Genomic DNA, 12437 nt, shown 5'->3' with positions numbered 1-12437 from the left:
GACGTTCACCCCCATAATCATGGACTTGTCTATGTTAAGTTTGTATTGCGAAACTTGACTAAATTCTTGCAAGGTGAGTTGGACTGCTCTCAGAGAGCTTAGCGGGTTCGACAAAGTAAGGATCACATCATCCGCGAACAACCCAATCTTATGCTGGCGGAGATTTAGAGGGATCCCTCTTATTTCCAACGCTGATCTAATAGCCTCCGCCAATGGTTCAATCGAGAGGACGTATAATATAGGGGACAGCGGGCAACCCTGTCTCGTGCCATTAGTTATTTTAAACGTCCCAGACAGGGTCCCGTCTACCAACGTCCTAGCTGAGGGCGTGGAGTATAAGGCACGGATAGCTCGCTGTAACCCCTCACCTATGCCAAACCTTCCCAAAGTCATAAATGTGTAGTCCCAATGGACGCGATCAAAAGCCTTTTCGGCATCTAGTGCGAGCATGATCGCTGGGAGATGGGAAGTTTTCAACGAATGTAGGAGATTTAGTATTTTATGCGTTCCATCTGATGCCTGCCTTCCCTTCACAAACCCGACCTGGTCGGGGTGAATGATTTCCGGGAGAACTTCCAAAAGTCTCCTCGCCAAAGTCTTAGAGTATATTTTTACATCCACATTTAATAAAGAAATTGGCCTAAAGTTGGACGGGTCATCAGGGGGTTTACCGTGTTTGGGCAATACTACAATAGTAGTCAGGAGGGACTCCGTTGGGAACTCACCTTTACGTATAGCTAGATTAAAATGGTGTACTAAATGTGGGGCCAACAATCCCTGGAACATTTTATAATATTCGGCTGAGAAGCCGTCAGGACCGGGTGCTTTCTGATTTTTCATTATTGAGATAGTGTCTAGAACTTCTGTTAGAGACATTTCTTTGTCTAGCTCGGCTCTCTGTGGATTAGAAATTTTGGGGAGATTTAACTTATTTAAGAACTTCTCTATCATCTCCTTTTGTGGTTGTTTTATGGAGGTGTCGTCTTTCAGATTATACAAATCGCTGTAGTAAGAGCTAAATCTATCTGCGATCTGTTTCGGGTGGGAAATTTTGAATTCTTTCTTTTTTGAGTTCCACACAAAAGGGATGTTGGATTTAATTATCTTCTTTTTAACCAGGTTGGCCATCAATTTTGTTGGTTTATTTATTGAAGAATATAAGTTGGCTCTATTTATGGTGATTTCTTTTTCAAAGTCCCCTTGTAAGATTTTCCGGAGTTCTAATCTTGTATTAAGTAACTTATTATGAGTGATTGTGGAAGGGGATGTCTGTAGTTCTTTCTCTAGAGATTGGATATTGGTCACCAAGGACTCGGTCTTGTCACGCTTCAGTCTTTTATATTTGGCACCCAGCTTTATAAGCACTCCTCTTATAAACGCCTTATGGGCGTTCCAAAGGGTACTTGAATCCACATCAGGGGTGTCATTTAGGTCGAAGAATTCCTCCAAGTTTTTTTAAATTTCTTTTTTGTATTCAGGGATTTTCATGAGATAAAGATTATTTTTCCACGTTTTTGCACCCTGGCGAGAGCTGCCTATGTGAATTGACGTTATTATAGGAGCGTGGTCCGACCACGTGGCCGTTCCGATGGCAGCTTCCGACACTGAGGTAATCAATTGTTTGTCCACCAAACACAAATCTATGCGTGAAAACGTCTTGTGTCGGGGTGAGTAGAAAGTGAATTCTCTTGCCGATGCGTTTAAGCAACGGAAAGTGTCGAACAAGGCCATCTCACGCATCCATCGTCCAAGAGGGGAATCTCTTTTTATGTGTCTTTGGGTGGAATCTATCTTGCCCTCAGGCACCAAATTAAAGTCCCTGCACAGAATCAGCGGGCCTTTGGCTATTTTGTGTATTTTTTTCATGAGTTTATTTAAGAAGTGGACTTGTTTCGTATTAGGGGCATAAATATTTATTAGTGTAACCTGTGAACCTCTCAAAGTGCCCACCAGTATTATATAGCGGCCCTTAGGATCACGCACTTGGGTGTCAATTTTAAGTGTTGTGGAGTCTCTAACCGCGACCATCACCCCCCGCGTGTTTCCTATGTGCACAAGCAAACACCAACTGGGGAAATTTCTTATGTGACATACGAGAACTATCTGCTTCAAGCAAATGTGTTTCTTGAATACATACTAGGTCAGCGTTGTGGTGTAGAGCCTCCTTCCAAACAGCCTTTCTTTTGATCGGGGAATTCAATCCATTAGCATTCAGAGACAGTACTTTCAACGCCATATTTCTATAGGTAGCTGTGCTGAGCTAGGAGCTAGAGAACCAGCATGGTAGATGATGCCTGTCAAGAAACTACGAACAAAACTAGAGAAACATATTCTAGATATGCAGAAAAAAGTGCAACCATAGGAGACAGTTAAAGAACGCATTAGCAAATTGCAGACAATCAAAGAAGTACAATAAGACATACTAAAGAGAACTAGGCAAGCAAAAACTTACGGTCTTATTTCGGGGAACGACAGTTCGCGGGAGAGTGGGAAACATCACTCAAATCTGCGAAAACATATTGCGGTCGGGCTCGGTAGACGGTGAAACGACCTTTGGCAAGATTCCAGGGAACATTGTTCCTATATATATCCTTAAAAGGGGTCAGATGATTCGGGCCTCTCTTCTTTGGTTTCTCCCAGCGTCACCGTCGGAGCGGGAAGTCGGAGGGTCCTTTATTTTTATGCCCCACGATTTCAAGGTAGATTTGGCCGAGGTAGGATCGAGAAAAACATCAGAGGAATTTTCTCTTGACACAATAATCTTAGTGGGGAAACCCCACCTATACTGAATCTTCGCCTCCCTCAAGGCTAGGGTCACTCCTGCAAAACTACGTCTCGCCTCCATAGTGGCCTGGGACAAATCGATAAACAAGCGGATATCTGTGTAAGGGCTCGGCAAGACCCCCAGTCTCCTTGCAGAATTCATGATTGCCTCTTTTGTACTAAAATAATGGAAACGTACAATAATGTCCCTCGGGCTGTTATCTCTCAGAAATTTAGGCAGTGGGAGTCTATGTGCCCTGTCGATCTTAAGTTCCTGCTCAGGAATATTTGGTAAGACTTTTTGGGTCAGGCGCACAACATAATCCATCAGTTCAGTGTTCGTGATTTTTTCAGAGACGCCTCTTATTTTTACATTATTGCGCCTGTTTCTGTCCTCAAAGTCGCTTATTTTATTCTGTAATTTAGTAACCAGGCCTTCTAGGTCGTAGTGGGCATCTATAAGAGCATTATGCGATTTGACCATCTCCTCCATTTTATGCTCTGTGTTGTTAATTCTGCTGTTAACTTCCAACACTGAGGAGTCCACATGCTGAGTTAGGCTCTTTAAATCAGTTTGGATCGTGTGCCTTAAGGCCAGAATAGCCTCTTTAATATACAGTTCTGAGGCAGGTCTTTCTGTGGCAGATAAATTACTTATTTCACCATCTATTGCAGTCATAGGGGCAGCGTCCTCTAGATTCTCCTCACCCCCGTCCTCTGCCATTCTCTGGCGTTGTTTAGCAGGGCTGCTGGAAGCAGAGGCCGGCTGGCTTCCCTGCCATGGCGCCGCCGCCATTTTGTTTTTTATGCTGCGGCCGGGGGGGAGATCTGACTTTTGCTTATAATCTCCCTTAGTCTGTTTTTCTCCCTGTCCCGGTCCCCCTGGCTGTTCCCTAGCGTTAGGGGTGACCAAATTACATAGGGGTTGCGCTTCCAGGGAGTCAGGAGATCCTCTTACCGGAGTGACGGCAGCCAGCGTGTCATCCTCCTCCGCCGCCATTACAGGGAGAGGAGCGCGCGGTACGAAAAACTCCTCCAACCGCGTCGGCTGAGCTTTGGAGGCTCTCCTTCTGGATGCTGCCATGTTCCCTGGAGCTTCTTCTTGCCAATAACGGGTGCAGCGAGCCCTCCGGTTTGCTGTGAAAGTTGCTGAGCGATGCTGCCGAGCGGAGTCTATCTAGACACGGCCGTCTCGGTCTCTCTCCAGGCCACGCCCCCAGTTTCATGTCTTTTTTTGAGCATTTTGAGTAAATATACTTAGTGCACAGTAAAAAGCAAGTGAACCTCTTTCTTAAATGGCTGGTGTTAAGTTATAAAGTTATCCCCTATATACAGAATGGGCAATGGGTGTCCATCTGTAGGTTCCCCCACCAATCCTGAAAACGGGGGTATGGTTGGTCCGCATATGTATGGACTAGGGGTTGCATAGGCACATCGCCGCTCAGTGCATTTCAATGACAGTGCCAGATATTATCAAAGCACTGACTATCAAGTTCTGCAGCTATTGACAGAAAGGGACATGTTTAAAGAGGTTTCTGGGCAATTTTTATTCCTGACTTATCCTAAGGATAGGTCATAAATAGTTGATTGGTGGAGGTCTGCTGCTCAAAAACAGCTGATCGAAAGGGATCATGACTGATGGACCTGAGGATAGGTCATCAATAAAGATTGCCTGGAAAACTCTTTTAATCTTGGGTTCACAGCAGGGAAGTGGGTGATATATGAAGCTTATACCTGTGAAGGGGGTAGCTTGAAGACATATAACTAACAACATTTACATGATAAACTATGTTCTTTTATGTCAGTGTCTAACAGACAAGTGCCAGTGGCTGCAGTGGTCAGTGCTCCTAACTGCTTGTCCACTAGAACCCGACTCCTGGGAGTGATGTGAGTTGGGTTCCATCTGACAAATTATTGATTTCTTTCCCTGTTCTCTCCACTGCTGCTGCCAGTAATTGGTGGCTGAGGGAAGGAGAAAAATGGCACATTATGGGCAGGAGAGGCATAGAGATCAGTGAAAAAAGTCAGTTAGTTCTCTGATGGGACCTTGGCATGTATCATCCCAATTATTTCAGGGGTAAAATAAGAGTGGAAGTATAACAATCCTGTGGCTCTGATATGTGGGTGTTATGCCATGTTGTGCCATGGATACCTACAGATCTAAAAATATTAGATCTGGATTTTCTGAACAATCAGGAAATATGTTATATGGAACTTAATTTCCTAAATCAATTATTTGCTTCTGTATAATGAGTCACAATATAATGAACATAAAATATTAGCTATGTAATGGTACTCTCTAGCAGGAGCTGCACATATAGAGGGAATTACATTGAAATGCTTAGAAACATTACTGTTATGTCCTTGCTGAACGTTTATGCACCATGCCCAGCACAGGCATGTTCACACAGGACAAATAACTTACAGAATTTCCCATGTAAAACACTAAAACCACCACCCAACACAAACAAGGGGAAAAGATGAGGAATCTACCAGCCAAAGGGGGCAAAATACCACTGCCAGGATTCGAACCAGTAACCTCTTGTGCACCATGAGTTGAAGCCCTTCATACTGATTTATTTAGCACACTGGATACCTCCATCTGATTCATAGTCTCATGTTTTTTATCTTTGTCTCCTGCTCCTTGTTTCTGGTTTTGTGTCTTCCCTGTCTAGTCCCCCCCCGTGTCTTAGTCCTTCACCAATTAGCACTCTTTATAAACCTGTCCCTGCCACTCCTTTGTTGTGTGATTATTCTGCTTCACATCACTGTTTGGTCAAGCTCCACATTACCTGCTCCTCCATTATTTCTGCAAGACTACCCGACAACAACTCCTTGCTTCCATCTGACTATGTTTTCCACCTCATCCATTATACTGCAACTGTGACTAACCAATAACGACGCCTGGCTTCCATCTGACTACGCTTCTGGCTCATCCATTGTACTGCAACTGTAACTACTTGCTCAAAGAGATTGGCTAGCCCAAGAAAACACAAACCACCAATGGAAATTTCAGCATACGACTCTAATGACCCTTTATCAACGACAGAGGAGCTCAAGAAGAAAACAAATGTACAACCTCAAAAGTATCATAATATGGCTTGGGCTGACCCAGTACTGCAAATCCATTTCCACCACGCGGCCAGTATACTACTGTCCCATCATGGCCATTTAGCTGTGGGCCTCAGGAAACAACATAGTAGGATTCAGTTTATGGAAACTCTTATTAAGACAGTCAGCAGTTACATCCCAAGTCCTCTCTTCAGATCGTAACCTTGCCAATGTACCAAAAACTGCAATGAATTCTTAACATGATGTGAATCAATTATTCAGCTGACCTCAAACTAAAGATTCCCATCCACAACAACTGGAGGAGGGAGAGATTCCCCATTCACAGGATTAGCATACTTCTGGGTGAAAGATTTGTGAAAGACATCCGTAATCTTAAAGGAACTGGGGATCTTTAACTTGAAAATGGCTGAGTTAGTTAGATGTTTGATTTTGTATGGACCGATGAAGAGCAGACCCAATTTAAAAGATAGCACTCTAAGCTTAATGTTCTTAGTTGGCAGCCAAATTAAATCTCAAAAATTAACACCCCCCCAACCGATTTCTGCCTGCTTCCTTCTTGTAATCTCTCACTGATTTCATAAGATTTGTCTGAACCTCCTTCCAAACCAGGAGAAGCCAAGGGGATTTAGTTCTAGCACAAGCATCACAAGAAGACATATAACTGTAAACATCATGTCTCATAGAAGGCCACCAGTAGGTTCTTGTCATCGGTCTCCTGGTATTATCTCTGGATGTCTTGCCAGATTAGAATTAATCATTTCAAATTGTAATTGCAATCTTAAAGGGGTTGTCTCGCGGCAAGCATCAAAATTTTAAATTACCCCATTCCCCCTGTCACCCCCCCCTGGCATAAAATAGCAAATTAAAGCGGTTTTTAAACCGCTTGCTACTCACCGATCCGACGAAATAAGGAGTTTAAAAAATCTTCTCCCTAAGATGGCCACCGGTCCTTTCCCAGGGATGCACTGCGGTTTTCTCCCATGGTGCACCGCGGGTCTTCTCCCATGGTGCACCATGGGCTCTGTGCGTTCCATTGCCGATTCCAGCCTCCTGATTGGCTGGAATGGGCACACATGACGGGGCGGAGCTACGATGACGACGCGGTGACCAGCTCTCCGGCACGAGCAGCCCCATTCACCAGGCAGAAGAACGCACAGCGCAAGCGCGTCTAAAAAAAGCAAGAAGCCAGCAAAATTAGACGGAGCCATGGAGACGTGGACGCTAGCAACGGAGCAGGTAAGTGAATAACTTCTGTATGGCTCATATTTAATGCACGATGTACATTACAAAGTGCATTAATATGGCCATACAGAAGTGTATAACCCCACTTGCTTTCTCGAGACAACCCCTTTAAGTGTAACGGGACAAAAAGCTTTCCATCTGGAAGACTCGAAGGAGCCAGATCCTGAGCCTTACGAACCTGATCCTCCAAATCCTGAGTCACAGATGACACAACTACCCCCTTCGACAGAATGGGCATAGGAGGTTCATCTGATACAACTGGAACAAAAATCTTAGAAAGAACATCTGCTTTGGTATCTTTACTACCAGGACAGTATGTGACAACAAAATCAAAGAGAGAAAAGAATAATAGCCATAAAGCTTGTCTTGGGTTGAGTCTCTTTGCAGACTCCAAATACACCAGATGTTTGTAGTCTGTAAAAACTGTTACCTTATGTTGTTACCCCTCTAAGATGTGACGCCATTCCTTAAAGGCCTATTTAATAGCCAAAAACACTTTGTGCAATGTCATAGTTCTGTTCGGACTAAGAGAACTTCTATAAAAAGAAAGCACAAGGACAAAGACTTTTCAGACCCCTAGTATCCTGAGACAAAACTGCTCCCACTCCCACCTCAGAAGCATCCGCCTTCTCAACAAATGGCTTAGAGGAATCTGTCTGTATTAAAATGGGAGCAGTGGAAAAACATTTTTTCAGGGTATTAAAAGCTTTAAACGTTTAAGGGGACAATTTTGATGGAAAAGCACCCTACTTTGTTATGTCAGTCAAAGGTTTAACCATCTCTGAAAATCTATGCATACATTTTTGGTAATAATTAGCAAACTCTGCAAACTTTAGAAGTGCCTTAAGATTTTCAGGCTGTACCCAATCTAAGACAGTTCAGACTTTATCTGTATCCATCTTGAAACCAAAAGGATTTAAGACATGACCAAGAAACGTGACCTCCTCAATGTCAAATATACACTTCTTTCTCTTAGCAAACAAGTCATTATCATGAAGTGCTTGCAACATCTATCAAACATGTGATACATGAAAGGCATAATCATTGAAATAAATAAGGATATCATTCAGATATACCAACACAAAACATCCAATAAACCTTTTAAAGGATCTCATTAAAAAACGGCTGAAACACCGCAGGAGCATTTGTGAGGCCAAAAGGCATGAACAGATTTTCAAAGTGCCCTTCAGGAGTATTGAAAGCAGTTTTCTACTCATTCCACTCCTTGACTTTAAATAATACGTCTTGGGCAAATGCAACTTTAAAAAACAGCTAGCTCCAGTTAACTAGTTAAACAAGTTGAGAATGAGTCGTAACTAGAGATGAGCGAACGTACTCGTCCGAGCTTGATACTCGTTCGAGTATTAGCGTGTTCGAGATGCTCGTTACTCGAGACGAGTACCACGCGATGTTCGAGTTTCTTTCACTTTCATCTCTGAGACGTTAGCGCGCTTTTCTGTCCAATAGAAAGACAGGGAATGCATTACAACTTCCCCCTGCGACGTTCAAGCCCTATACCACCCCCCTGCAGTGAGTGGCTGGCGAGATCAGGTGTCACCCGAGTATATAAATCGGCCCCTCCCGCGGCTCGCCACAGATGTATTCTGACATAGTTCAGAGACAGTGCTGCTGGTGCCGGAGCTGCTATAGGGAGAGCGTTAGGAGTTATTTTAGGCTTCAAGAACCCCAACGGTCCTTCTTAGGGCCACATCTAACCGTGTGCAGTAGTGTGGAGGCTGCTTTTTGCAGTGTTGCACTTTTTTTTTTTTTTTATATCGGCCGTGCAGAGCATTGCGTCCTGCAGTAATTTTACATTGTCCAGGGCCAGCAGTGGTGAGGCAGGGACAGAAGACATATTTAGTGTATATAGGCAGTGGGCCTTTCCAAAAACATTTGGGAAAAAAAATCTATTTGGGCTGCCTGTGACCGTCCTCAGTGTACTGGGTCTCTGCTGGGGGTAGTTGTCCTAATTCATACGCAGCCAGCTAAGTGTTACAGCAGGCTTGCGCAAAATTCTTTCCTGCCTCTGTGTTGCCTCTTACATCACCGCTGTATTCCTGTCCACAAGTGCACTGGGTCTCTGCTGGGGGTAGTTGTCCTAATTTATACGCAGCCAGCTAAGTGTTACAGCAGGCTTGCGCAAAATTCTTTCCTGCCTCTGTGTTGCCTCTTACATCACCGCTGTATTCCTGTCCACAAGTGTACAGGGTCTCTGCTGGGGGTAGTTGTCCTAATTCATACGCAGCCAGCTAAGTGTTACAGCAGGCTTGCGCAAAATTCTTTCCAGCCTCTGCTGTGCGTTCCGTAAGCGAAGTCAGCCTCCAACCACAGGCCAATAAGCGGCACATTTAATTACAGCGTTCTGTTTCTGCACTACTGGTAATACAGCATGCTGAGGGGTAGGGGTAGGCCTAGAGGACGTGGACGCGGGCGAGGACGCGGAGGCCCAAGTCAGGGTGTGGGCACAGGCCGAGCCAGTGCGGTGGCCAGGGGTAGAGGCAGGGCCAGACCGAATAATCCACCAACTGTTTCCCAAAGCGCCCCCTCGCGCCATGCCACCCTGCAGAGGCCAAGGTGCTCTAAGGTGTGGCAGTTTTTCACAGAGACGCCTGACGACCGACGAACAGTGGTGTGCAACCTTTGTCGTGCCAAGATCAGCTGGGAAGCCACCACCAACAGCATGCGCAGGCATATGATGGCCAAGCACCCCACAAGGTGGGACGAAGGCCGTTCACCGCCTCCGATTTGCACCACTGCCTCTCCCCCTGTGCCCCAACCTGCCACTGAGATCCAACCCCCCTCTGAGGACACAGGCACGAGTGCCTACCGGCCTGCACCCACACCCTCACCTCCACTGTCCTCGGCCCCATCCAGCAATGTCTCTCAGCGCAGCGTCCAGACGTCGCTAGCGCAACTGTTTGGGCGCAAGCGCAAGTACGCCGCCACACACCCGCACGCTCAAGCGTTAAACGTGCACATAGCCAAATTGATCAGCCTGGAGATGCTGCCGTATAGGCTTGTGGAAACGGAGGCTTTCAAAAGCATGATGGCGGTGGCGGCCCCGCGCTACTCGGTTCCCAGTCGCCACTACTTTTCCCGATGTGCCGTCCCAGCCCTGCAGACCACGTCTCCCGCAACATTGTACGCGCCCTCACCAACGCGGTTACTGCCAAGGTCCACCTAACAATGGACACGTGGACAAGCACAGGCGGGCAGGGCCACTTTATCTCCCTGACGGCACATTGGGTGAATTTAGTGGAGGCTGGGACAGAGTCAGAGCCTGGGACTGCTCACGTCCTACCCACCCCCAGAATTGCGGGCCCCAGCTCGGTGCTGGTATCTGCGGCGGTGTATGCTTCCTCCACTAAACCACCCTCCTCCTCCTCCTCCAACGCAACCTCTGTCTCACAATCAAGATGTGTCAGCAGCAGCAGCACGTCGCCAGCAGTCGGTGTCGCGCGGCGTGGCAGCACAGCGGTGGGCAAGCGTCAGCAGGCCGTGCTGAAACTACTCAGCTTAGGAGAGAAGAGGCACACGGCCCACGAACTTCTGCAGGGTCTGACAGAGCAGACCGACCGCTGGCTTTCGCCACTGAGCCTCCAACCGGGCATGGTCGTGTGTGACAACGGCCGTAACCTGGTGGCGGCTCTGCAGCTCGGCAGCCTCACGCACGTGCCATGCCTGGCCCATGTCTTTAATTTGGTGGTTCAGCGCTTTCTGAAAAGCTACCCACACTTGTCATACCTGCTCGGAAAGGTGCGCCGGGTCAGCGCACATTTCCGCAAGTCCAAGACGGACGCTGCCACCCTGCACACCCTGCAACATCGGTTTAATCTGCCAGTGCACCGACTGCTGTGCGACCTGTCCACATGGTGAAACTCTACGCTTCACATGTTGGCCAGGCTCTATGAGCAGCGTAGAGCTGTAGTGGAATACCAACTCCAACATGGGCGGCGTAGTGGGAGTCAGCCTCCTCAATTCTTTAAAGAAGAGTGGGCCTGGTTGGCAGCCATCTGCCAGGTCCTTGGAAACTCTGAGGAGTCTACCAAGATGGTGAGCGGGGATGCTGCAATCATTAGCGTCACCATTCTTCTGCTATGCCTCTTGAGAAGTTCCCTGCAAAGCATAAAGGCAGATGCTTTGCGCTTGGAAACGGAGGCGGGGGAAGACAGTATGTCGCTGGATAGTAAGAGCTCCCTCATGTCTATATCTCAGCGCGTTGAGGAGGAGGGGGAGGAGCATGAGGAGGAGGGGGAAGAGACAGCTTGGCCCACTGCTGAGGGTACCCATGCTGCTTGCCTGTCATCCTTTCAGCGTGTATGGCCGGAGGAGGAGGATCCTGAAAGTGATCTTCCTAGTGAGGACAGCCATGTGTTGCATACAGGTACCTTGGCACACATGGTTGACTTCATGTTAGGATGCCTTTCTCGAGACCCTCGCGTTACACGCATTCTGGCCACTACGGATTACTGGGTGTACACACTGCTCGACCCACGGTATAAGGAGAACCTTTCCACTCTCATACACGAAGAGGAAAGGGGTTTGAGAGTGATGCTATACCACAAGACCCTGGCGGACAAACTGATGGTAACATTCCCATCCGACAGCGCTAGTGGCAGAAGGTGCAGTTCCGAGGGCCAGGAAGCAGGGGAGGCGCAGAGATTAGGCAGCATGTACAGCGCAGGCAGGGGAAGATTCTCCAAGGCCTTTGCCAGCTTTATGGCTCCCCAGCAAGACTGTGTCACCGCTCCCCAGTCAAGGCTGAGTTGTCGGGAGCACTGTAAAAGGATGGTGAGGGAGTACGTAGCCGATCGCACGACCGTCCTTGGTGACGCCTCTGCCCCCTACAACTACTGGGTGTCGAACCTGGACACGTGGCCTGAACTCGCGCTGTATGCCCTGGAGGTGCTTGCTTGTCCTGCGGCTAGCGTCTTGTCAGAGAGGGTGTTTAGTGCGGCTGGGGGAATCATCACGGATAAGCGTACCCGCCTGTCAACTGACAGTGCCGAAAGGCTTACACTCATCAAGATGAACAAAGCCTGGATTTCCCCAGACTTCTCTTCTCCACCAGCGGACAGCAGCGATACCTAAGCAATACGTAGGCTGCACCCGCGGATGGAAGCATCGTTCTCTATCTCCATCAAAAACGGGGACCTTTTTGCTTCATCAATCTGTGTATTCTATTCATCCTCCTCCTCCTGCTCCTCCTCCTGAAACCTGACGTAATCACGCCGAACGGGCAATTTTTCTTAGGCCACAAGGCTCAGTCATATAATTTTTGTAAACAATTTTTATACGTTTCAATGCTTATTAAAGCGTTGAAACTTTCACCTGAACCAATTTTTATTTTAACTGGGCTG

Source organism: Eleutherodactylus coqui, chromosome 4 (assembly GCF_035609145.1).
Source record: "Eleutherodactylus coqui strain aEleCoq1 chromosome 4, aEleCoq1.hap1, whole genome shotgun sequence".
Lineage (NCBI taxonomy): Eukaryota > Metazoa > Chordata > Amphibia > Anura > Eleutherodactylidae > Eleutherodactylus > Eleutherodactylus coqui.
Note: the sequence above shows the minus strand (reverse complement) of the source record.